Source organism: Cupressus sempervirens, chromosome 7, assembly GCF_028749045.1.
Source record: "Cupressus sempervirens isolate cs-2001-9-10 chromosome 7, ASM2874904v1, whole genome shotgun sequence".
NCBI lineage: Eukaryota > Viridiplantae > Streptophyta > Pinopsida > Cupressales > Cupressaceae > Cupressus > Cupressus sempervirens.
In genome coordinates, this window is record NC_143124.1 from 817,058,024 (window position 1) to 817,070,577 (window position 12,554).

Below are 12,554 nucleotides of genomic sequence, written 5' to 3' on the forward strand. Positions count from 1 at the left end.
CTATTACTTCCTCTTTAATTCTAAATTTAGTTTCTTTCTCCTTCCTCACCACATTAAAAATCATTGCATTAGCAATGTCCCATTCTGGTTGTATCATTATTCATGAATCCTTTAGTAATTGTCTTCCCCCTATAGGGGTTATTTGGTTGAACTCTTACATTAAATTTTCCTTTACCTCCTCTTCAATGTTAGATTCATATCTGGTAGATTGCTCTACTTTTATTTTCTTGCACCTTGCCTCAAAATTTCCAATGTTACTTTTCCACAAAATTTGGATGAAGGCCCTAGACTTCACAAAATTCTCATCATCCAAAAACTTCTTTGTTGCCTTCTCCATAACAAGGTCAATCTGCTTCCTTGTGAAATATTCTATAGTGAGGGCAATGAGTGGCATTAGAGGCTTATCCTTAGTAGCCACTACTACACCAAAATCTATTACTTCTCTATTCATCTGAGCTACTTGCTCACTATCCACTTCTTCAACCCTATATACCATGAGGCTCCCTATATGCTTTATATCTGATACCTCTTGGATCTTGGCTTTTTCTCTTTTTTGGATAGACCACATAACTAGGGCCTTATCATCATCATTTTACTTTACCCCTTTATGGGCTTCTATTACTTCCTCTTTAATTATCAATTTAGTTTATTTCTCCTTCCTCACCACATTAAAAATCATTGCATTAGCAATGTCCCATTCTGGTTGTATCATTATTCATGAATCCTTCAATAATTGTCTTCCCCCTATAGGGGTTATTTGGTTGAACTCTTACATTAAATTTTCCTTTACCTCCTCTTCAATGTTAAATTCATGTTTGGTAGGTTGCTCTAATTTTATTTTCTTGCACTTTGCCTCAAAATTTCCAATTTTTTTTTTCCACAAAATTTGGATGAAGGCCCTAGACTTCACAAAAATTTCATCATCCAAAAACTTATTTGTTGCCTTCTCCATAACAAGGTCAATCTGCTTCCTTGTGAAATATTCTACAGTGAGGGCAAGGAGTGGCATTAGAGGCTCTTTAGGTGCTCCCTCTTCTACCTTTGAATTAGTTATTACAATCTCACCTTGCCCTCCCATCTATTTTAATTTTTCCTTTAAGGAATCTTCATTATCAGTATGGATGGGGGTTCATGAGGGGGAGTACACCTTAGGTCTAGATGATGATCCTTGTTCTAACTCCTACCTTTTAGCAATTGGTGTTGGGGGAGGGTTGTCTAAAATTTGCCTCTTGTGTAAAGAAATAGGTTGTATGTTTACACTTCTATCCACAACATATCCTAGCTTCTTCTACAAGGTATACTAACCTGGAATTACGATCTCTCTATTTTCCAGCCTCTTCTCAATTTTTATGGCTTGGTCTAGATAGGCTTGTATCAAGATTGCCTTTCTCTCATTAAAGGTTTGCATGAACCCAAAAAAATTGGTCATGCATTTATTAATCTTATCTCTCTAATATGTAATGTGACCAGAGGGATCATACTTCTTATCTAAAGCATTAATTAACTCTATAATTCTACTATATACTTTTGACTTTTTCTTTCTTAATGCTCTTGCAATGAAAATTCATTTCTAATAATGTCCTCGAGAAATTAAACAAAATGCTCATAAGATTTAGATTTGGCTTTATCTCTAAACATATCATAAAACCTCTCTGGATCGATGAAATAAGGATGGGACTGAGCCATTTGGTACCTATCAAGGAACTTACCTAGGTTTCTCCATCCTCCTTTTGTAAATACAAAATTGTGGATCACTATGAAGTTTGGGAAGATGGTTCCTCTGGACCTACCCATTAGCTCCTTTTCTTCTAGTCCTCCTATTGGCCATAGGAATTTTGTAGTTCCAACCTTCAAAGAAACCTAATATGGAACAACATGAGGCTTCCCTTGGGAAACATATACTCTAAAGATAGTAGAAATATAGTATCAGATGATATCCCCCCATTTGTGGCTCACTTTCAATCCCTTAGCATGATCTTTAGGTTTGATCAACTCTACTAAGGGCTGGGGTATCCTAGGGTTGTCTCTAGTTAACAAAATCCTCAACTTTGAGGCAAAATACTTGTCAAACCAAAAAAAAAAATTGGCATCTTTAACCGCCTAGGTCATGTCAAAACTCCATGGCTGAATAGATAGCTTCTCCCTATCCTTTTCCAACTCTAGCTTCATCTCTTTAGAGAAAGCGAAAACCCCTTCGAATAGAAATATGTACATCAACAATGAATACCAGTAGAAAGGCTTCTCAACCTTGGCCTTACTAATGCCAATTAATCCATTATGGATTTCCTCTACAAGATATGATGCAAAATCAAAGATAAAGCTCATGCCATACTGCAATATTTGAGTAGTAATGAAAACTAGGGATCCCTAGATGTGATCTTGCTCACCCATCCCAATGAGTCTACAAATGGAAAAGTAAAGTGTCTATGCCCTTGGATTAAATTATTTCTTTAATAATGGCTTAGGGGTACTAGTTGTCACTAATGGTAGATGCCCTATCTTAACAAAATGTTCCTGCAATGGTCCTCTTCAAAGGTATACCCTATGGGCATCATATTGTGCCTACAGATCATCTAGGTCAATTTTCTCATGCAAAGCGTGGTTAGGGTTTAACATGAAAATTTCCCTAATTGTCTCATATGTGACCCTAAAAAGGTTGTCTTTTGCATGATTCTTCAAAACCCTTAGCATAGGGTCATATCTTTTTGCTATCATTGTTAACAAGTCATTGTCGAAGAAAACACCAAGAATAGTCAACTTTCCAATATCAAACTGCCAACCATTACTTAAAGGAGTGTCATGTTTCCTCTTAGAGAACCATTTTCTAAATAGCTCCAAACCACTAGTAGATGTCTTAGCATCTCTTAACCAATTATCTATGTCATAAAAACCCTCACTAACCAACAATCTAGGGTTTTTGGGGACTAATTTTTTTCCTTTAGTTGATTATTAGTGGAGAAAGGCAATTATTCCAAAAAGCCATCATGCACATTCCTATGTTGGTAATCCACCTTTCTAGAAAAATCCCTTCGTAGAGGCATCTTATCAATCTAATAAGATTCAGACTATAATTTATTAGATAATCAAAAGCTTTATGTACTTACCCACAAATTTCTTCCTTCAACTAAAACTCTCTCCGCAATAATTCACTACTTCAAAAAGTTACACTCTGAGCTTTGGGTCTTTGCACTTCAATTGTCTTTCACTTTGTAACTGATTATGCATTGAATTGTAAATTTTATGCAAATTTCCTTCACACAAATTCTCTTTGATTCACCATCAATGCTCCAGTAGTCAAATTATGAATGTTATGCCAAAAATTTGAATTTTGCCCATCGATCTAGGCACGATTGGATAGTCTTGTTTTAAACTTAATGACAACATTGCCTTTTTGGCAAGTTGGACACATGTCAAGACCTTGCATTCTCACTTTGGCTAAAGTTTAGGCACTTTCATATGCAAGAATACGATGATTCTTGATCATTTCAAATCCTACGATCATAAAAGATCCTAGCTATTGCTTCATTCCTTTTAAGACTTGGGCCCACTAAGACACATGTCAACATGTCACTTTCTCACTTTAGTTACAAACCATGCAACTTCATTTTGCGAGAAAGTGACATCCCTTGATCTTCATCGAATAGACAGTTAAGATCTTTTCTTGTAGCTATATGCACAGTGTGGCCTACATGGATACATGGAAACTTCTTCTTGCTTTGGCTAAACTTTACACAACTTTATTTTGTGAGAATGTGACAGCCATCAATCAACTAAAGATCTGATGGTTTTGAGAGATCAATGTTTTTTGTTATAGTCAACATGAGCGGCCATTCAAAATGCACCACTTGGAAAACTATACTGACAACATTCTTTTGTGGCTCACAACTCATTCTAGTCCCACAAGTTCCACATATTAGCATGTCACAACCTTGCTTTGGTTAAAGCTTGAGTACTTTCATTTTATGAGAATGCAATGATCATTGATCTCCATCTACATCCACAACTGGAAAAATGCTCATTTCTATACTGTTTGAAACCAAAAGGGTCTATAGTGACACTTGTCAACTTGTTGCAATGTTGCACTTTTAAAACAATGAGCATCTTGGATTTGTGAGGATATGACATCCTTTGATCTAAAAGAGATCAATAGTTGTCACTAAACAACTAACTTCTGAACTTCTTCAGGTCCCACTAGATAGGTGTTATGTCATCGCTTTCTCACTTTGGGTAAACTCCTTGCATCTTGAAAATGTGAGAATGTGACAATTTTTGATCTAGGAAGAAATCAATAGTTCCAAAAGTAACTCAATGGAAGGATACAAGGAAAAATAATACATGGGTTAACCACAAGATGACCTTAGGTTAAGAGTAATCTACGAGATAGGTTAAAGAGGAATTTTGTGAAAAAAAATCCATAAAATTGTAGAAGAACCTTTTAATAAGAATTTTTTTGAAGGTATTAGGGCATTATTTAGAACTGTTAGGATTACCTTAGATAGAAATAATAGTTACATGCAGATATAACCAATATCAAAAAATAATAGATCACACAGAAGAGAACACAAGACACCAAGATTTAATGTGGGTCACCCAATCCCTAGGCTACATCCACCAACAACAAGTCCAATATTATTATTATCCAGTGATTACAATCTACAATCCCTTATAGCTCAATACCACCACAAGAAGCTACAATATCACCATTACATTATGAAATCACTAACCCTAAGCCTTTTTATACAAGCTTTTTACCACTTACAAAATTAGGGCTAGAATAAGTTGTCAAATAGAAAAATAGCAGCCAACGCCTTTTAAAATATAAAATCATTTTTAGAAAAACCCTACAGGAGTGCTTCCCCTTGACCCCACCCTGCACTGCGATAGGGAGTACACCTAGGGCACTACTCTAGGACCCCACAGAGGTGTTGCCTCTTGACCCCATCTTGGGAGCACTGCCCCTCAACCCTCATAGAAATAATATGGGGAGAATACCACAATGAATAAACCTTTGATTCTAATTAGGCTCCACATCACAACTATCTCCCACTTGGAGACTGATTAGACTCCACAATAATAACCTCCCACTTGGAGATTGATCATAACACTGCTAAGCTTGTAGCGCTCACCAGAATATACTCTGATGTTCTTTTATTCTATTTAGTTAAAAGACCAACTAAAGCTAAAGAGGAATTCAACTTCTCCCTTGTTACTACCTTGGTAAACATGTCTACTGCATTATAATCTATCTGTATCTTCTCCATCTTTAACTGTATATCATCCAAAACTGACTGAATGAAATAGTACCGCAGCTATATGTGTTTTGTGTTTGAATGCAGAGCTGAATTCTTTACAAGATGAATGGAACTTTGGCTATCTGTAAACAAATAATTATATTTTTGAGGGTGTCCCAATTCTCCCAGGAAGAACTGAAGCCATATCATCTCATTGGATGCCTTTGTAAAGGCAACTTACTTTGCCTCTATAGAGGATAAAGCACTAACCTTCTGCAATCGAGAAACCCAGCTCACTATTGCCCTAGCAATAGTAAATACATAATCTATAGTACTTCACCTGGTATCAACATCCCCTACCAAATTTGAGTCAACATATCCTTGTAAATTAGTAGTAGAGCCTCCAAAATGTAGACACTTACTAGATGTTCCTCTAAAATATCTAAGAATCCATTTAATTGCATTCTAATGCTCAAGCCATGGATGACTCATATACCTACTAATGACTTCCACTACATGTGCAATATCTGGCCTTATAAACACCATTGCATACATCAAACTTGCTATAGCTAAAGCATAAGATACCTTGGACATATTATGCTCCCCTTCTTGTGTCTGTGGACACATCTCCTTAGTCAACTTCAAATGACTAGGTAAAGGTGTGTTGACAACTTTAACATTCTCTATAAAGAAATGTTGCAACACCTTCATAATATAATCAGCCTAAGATAATGTCAATTTCTTGTTCTTCCTATATCTACAAATCTTCATACCAAGGATTTGTTTTTCTGCCCCCAAATCCTTCATAGCAAATGAATGTGCTAATTTTTCCTTTAACCCCTTATTTTGATCCATGTTAGACCCAGCTATAAGCATATCATCAACATATAAGCATAAATAATATAGCTTTCATCATCCAACCTCTTAAAGTAAACATAATGATCTGAATGATACCTAATATATCCATGCTCATGCATAAAACTATCAAAATTCAGATACCATTGGTGAGGTGCTTGCTTCAAGTCATATAAACTTTTCTTCAATGTGCACACTAAGTTCTCATTACCTTTGACCTCAAATCCTTGTGATTGTGCCATATATATATCTTCATCCAAATCACCATGAAGAAAGGTTGTTTTAACATCAAGCTGCTCCAAATGCAAATCTCCAGTAGCCACGATACTTAAAATAATGTCAATAGAAGTCATTTTAAGAACAGAAAAAAATATCTCATCAAAATCAATGCCCTTTTTCTGTACAAATCCTTTTACCACTAACCTAGTTTTAAATCATTTCTTACCTGCATCCTCTTCTTTTAACGTATAAACCATTTATTCTATTAAGCCCTTTTACCTGCAAGCAACTTGCACAAATCCCATGTTTTATTTTTCAACAAAGATTCCATTTCTTCTTTCATTGTAGACTCCCACTGATTCTTTGTATCCACCTATATAGCTTCATCATAACATTTAGGTTCACGAGCATTAGTAAGTAAAATAGAGTACACAAAAGGAGAAAATCTTTCTAGAGGTCTACTTAGCCTTGTTGACCATCTAGCATTCACTGGGGTGTGTGGTATTCATTGTTCTAGTTGTTGTAAAACATGAGGAATTCTTGGAGAAACATCTTTTGGAGTATCATCCAGCACTACATAATCATCTTCTTTCTTCTCATGTTTCTGCAATAGATCTTTGGACAACAATTTCTCATTAAATATGACATCCTTGCATCTTACAATTTTTACAATTTTCAAAATCCCAAATCCTATAACCAAATTCATCAATGTCATATCCAAAAAATACACAATTCTTTGACTTAGCTTCTAACTTGGTTCTATCTTCAGAATCTATATGAGCAAATGCTTCACAACTGAAAGTTTTGAGAAAAGAATAACTCGCCTTCTTACCAATCCATGCTTCCTCTAGAATAGCACAACCCAAATAAGTAGAGGGACCTCTATTAATCAAATATACAATAGTATTGATAGCCTATGCCCACATGTTTAAGGACAATCCTACATGCAACCTCATGCTCCTTGCATGCTCCATTATAGTCCTATTCATGCATTCAACTACTCCATTTTCCTGTTGAGTCCTTGGAACAATTTTTTGTCTACAAATACCATTAGTGGAGCAATAATCTTCAAATTCATGACTCTAATACTCACTACCATTATCAAATATGAGACATTTTAATTTCTTGTCAGTCTTATTTCCAACTAAGTATTTCCATTTCTTAAAAGTTTGAAATATATCATATTTTTGTTTAAGGAAATAAAACCATATTTTTCTAGTTTTGTCATCAATAAATGTAACATAATAATGAAAGCATCCAAGGGAAGATACCTCAGTTGATCCCCATACATTTGTATGCACAAGCTCTAATCTCTCACTTTTCTTTTCCTTCCCAGTCTTCACAAAACTCACTCTCTCTTATTTTTCATACACACAACTTTCACAAAAACCCATATTAACACATCTCAAACCTGGTAAAACTTTCTTTGAATGAAGTACTTTCATACCTTTCTCACTCATGTGTCCAAGTTTGTGGTGCCATAGTGTTGTATCAGAATCTACAACAATACTTTGTTCTCCCTTCTGAATTGTAGCAACTATTCCTAAACATTCATTTTTCTCTGAAACAATCAAAGTAGAAGGAACAATATGACTTGTACAAAGATATAAGGTGCCTACTTTCACACCTTTTTCTACTACAAGGGAACCTTTTGAAATCTTCAATTTTATCATTAAAATTAACTACATAACCCTCATCACTGAGTCATCCTACTGAAATTAAATTCCTACTTAGCCTCGAAACATGTCTTACCTCATGTAGTAGCCAATGATTCCCATTCTACAACTTAATCTTAACTTTTCCCTTTCCAAAAATCTGACAAGGTTCATTATCCCCCAAATAAACAAGCCTAAAATCCCCTTGGACATAATCAATAAAATAACCTCTATGGGGTGTAGCATGAAATGAAGCACTAGAATCTAAAACCCGTGAATCATCAATACTTTCTAAAGAAAGAAGAAAATCATCCTCTTCAGATTTATTATTTTCTACGTTTTCCTCCTTGTTCTCTTTTGGTTTATCTCCTTTATTGTTATTTTTAGTCCAACAATCTTTCTTCTTATGCCCTAGTTTACCACAATACTAGAAATCTCTTGGTCCTCTAGATTGAGACCTCTTTCCCTTTGACTTTCCTCTTGATTTCCCATGATTTAAAAAATTATTTCTTCTTAGTCATTCTGCCTCTACTTTGAGCATTCAAAGAACTTCCTAATATAGATCCACCTAAGTTTTTCCTATGAGTTTCCTCACTTAGAATAACACCAATCACATCATCAAATTTTAGGGTATTAGATCCAAAATTAAAATTACTCACAACTATTACCAAGTCATTCTAGCTTTCAGGCAAAGAATGCGAAATCAAGGGAGCCCTAATTTATTCATCAAAGTTAATACCCATAGAAGATAAATGACTAGTAATAGTATTTAACTCATTTAAATGATCTGTAATAGATCCATCTTCCATCATCTTCATATTAAATAAGTGCTTCATGAGAAATACCTTGTTTGAAGCAGAGGGCTTTTCATACAGTTTTGCTAGGGTTTGCATCAACTCTTCCATTGTTTTTTCTTATGTAATGTTAAATGTCACTAATGGTGCCAAGCATAATCAAATGATTCCAAGTTTCATTCTATCTAAAATCTCTCAGTCCTCGTCTATTATAGTTCCTTGTTTCTCGAATTTTCCTTCCAACAGATTCCATAAATCCTTTTGATAAAGATAGTCCCCCATTTGCATCTTCCATAACTGAAAGTTTTCCCATTAAACTTGTCAACCTTTAGCTTACCCTCATCTTCCATAGCTCCCACTCAATTGTGAGACTTTCCTACAAAGAATCACAAAACAAAAAATGGCTATCTATTTCTGATACCACTTGTTAGGATTAACCTCAGACATAAATAATAGTTACATGCAAATATAACCAATATCAAAAAATAATAAATTGCATAGAAGAGAACACAAGAAACCAATATTTAACATGGTTCACCCAATCCTTGGGCTATGTCCACCAATAGCAAGTCCAATATTATTATGGTCTACTGATTACAATCCACAATCCCTTAAAGCTCAATATCACCACAAGAAGCTACAATATCACCATTACATTATGAAATCCCTAACCCTAAACCTTTTTATACAAGTTTTTTACTACTTATAAAATTAGGGCTAGAATAAGTCGTCCAATAGAAAAATAGCATTTGATGCCTTTTACAATATAAAATCATTTTTAGATAGCATTCAACCCCAACCTGTACTCTAATAGGGAGTGCACCTAGGCATTTCCCTAGGACCCCGTAGGGGCATTGCCCCCAAACCCCCATAGAAATAATATGGGGAGAAAATCATGCCAAATAAACCTCTGAGGCTGATTAGGCTCCACATCACAACAAGAACTCCCTCCTTAATTCGAAGAGTGTGATTAATTTCATAGTTTCAAAAGGGAACTAGGACACAACTAATATTAGGGCATAATAATTAGGGATTTTATAGGGCACAAATTAGTCAAGAAAAGAAAAAATCCTAATCACATTTAGGATACTTTGATTTTCTCAACATAATTTAAGAGATTTTTACCATGTTGAAAACCAGGCCAACAAAGTCTTCTCATGTTGTGAAGATAAAGCATATATAAACTCTTGAGATGTTTATGATGACACTAAGATTCAAGCTTACATGTTTACATAATGTAACCAACTCAAGATTCAAATTTTGATGTTAAATGTAGTAACATTCAAGTTTCATTGTTTTCACCCCAACAAAAACTCTAAATAAGTTACTCATAATCAAAAGTACTCATAACTTGTACAATCTAAATACAAATTAATATCATAGCCTTATTTACATGTCAAATGATACTATCAAAGCTTATTATAATGATTTCTACCCTTATTTTGGATTGAAATTAAATTAAAATGAAATACATTAAATACTTAAAACCTAAAAAAGAAAAAAAAAGATATATATATATATATATATATATATATATATATATATATATATATATATTAGGATAACCAATAATGTTATACATGAAAAAACCGATGCATCAAATTTGTAAGTCTAATAATGTCATGCATCAAATATATGCCATACATCAAATATATAATATCATGTATACATCAAATGTATGTCGAATAGGTCCACTAACATAAAATCCAAGATATATGTCCACTAATGCCTATACATGTGTCCATCCCTATATCTTCTCCTTCCCATGAGGGGAAGGAAACAAATCCCTAGAGGTCTTTGGTCATTGTGTGGAGGGAGATGATGGGGATGTTGGGGTCTTCCTCACACGCTCCCCTGTCCTCTTGTTTAGACTCCTCTCTAAATGGAGCTGATACAAACAAAGTATATATGAATCAATAATTATTATACATTGAAATAAAATATGTGTACACACAAAATTAATTATTTTTTTACCATCATCAAATTTTCACTCTACACATCCACTTCAAAGGCTCATGGATGATTAGGAGTAACAAGGCTCTACAACAATTCAATCAATATAATCACTCAATCATACTTATGAATACTATTTGAAATTTTAATAATAACTATTATAAATAACAACTAAAACTATGAAAACTCTTTCATACCTCACTCAATGGCTCTAAACTAGCCATCATAGAAGCAACTCCATGATCGATGGATTGGCAAAGATGAGGAGTCCCTGACGTCAACAACTGCAAATCATATAATTTAATTTTTTAATTTTTTTTATAGAATATAATATAACCAAATGAATTAAATTAACATGAAACAAATAGATCTCTACAAAGCTTGTATCATGCCTAGGCTCAAAGTCTGTTGTGAATGTCAATGGTCCAATAGAGAACTAATGCACATGGATTAAAAAAATTGTCAATCCTTCATATGATTACTTAATAAATATATGTATTAATCAAAATGATTAAATTGATACATGCCTATTGACCTATCGATGAGACATAAAATGGGGTCGAGGAATCTATACTAGGGCCATCAACACTCTTTCTTTGAATTTTGAACAATGTCAAGATATGCTAATTTATTTGTCATTCATTGTACACACAAAATTTGATCAAATTAATTTATTATAATTATAATTTATCTGTGTGTCAATGCCTAATGGCTCACTTAGGAAGTCATTAGTAATTAGCCCATCATCCATAGTGTCTCTAATGTGACTACCAAATATGCATAAGGATCCACATGACATGCACATGTGACCAAGGCACAAAGAAGGCTCCTCCTCAACTAATGGATTGTCACAATGAACGAGGGTTTGTATTAAAGAATTGATAGTCCCTAGAGTATCGGTCTCTAGATGCTCCTTTACAACTGAAGGAATAATGACATGCTCACCCTATGGCTTGACAATAAGCACCCTAACTGCATTAGGGTCTTGGTGTGCCCATGACCTCTCAAATGAAGACCCCCCACCTCTACCCTGAGAATCTAACATATCAAAATAATTGGGGATCTCCTTGAGGAAAAATTCACAATACAATTTCCTTAAGAAATTATATTGGAACCTCATGATTATTGAAGGGAGGAGCATCAAAGAACATTCACCATCTATCCCAAAAGTTATTTATAATATCATCATGGATGCACTAGTGGATGGGGAACCTTTTAGTTGTAGTTTTAATAGTTTCTTCTTCTCTTGACTTTTTAAACAATGCACACATGACATCTTTCATTATGTCCTTGTTTTTTACATCTTCATAGGATAATTTATTTGCATAATATCTTCTTTTTTCTTCTCTCTTAACATGCCAAATATCCAAATGACCACTAAAAGAAGCTACCTAGCTCACAATAGACTCAAGGGAGGATGCCAATTGTGCTCTTGTAGGATTAGTTTTTCCATAAGCTTTTAACCTACCAATGATTGCTTCTAATTGAGTTTTGCCTCTTTCTATTTTATTCATTATATTGTCTTGGGTTCCAAGAGGAAGTATTGTAATCGGTGGAGGTTGTGGAGGTTCTTGCTCTTCCTCACAAGGGTTTTCATTTTGATGTTGTAGAGGGTTTTCATTTTGATTTTGTGGAGGATTTTGTTAATGAGGCTAGGGATTTGGTGGTTGATTATTCACATTTCTTAACAAGAAACCAATTGCATTTTTAAAAACTAAATAAACTTGAAGAAACTCTACAAAAATATATACCAAACAATGTTAAAACATACAAAACAATGCAAACACAAGGTTAGAAGACATACTCAATGAACCCAATCTTGATCTCTGGTGATGAGGAGGCATTTT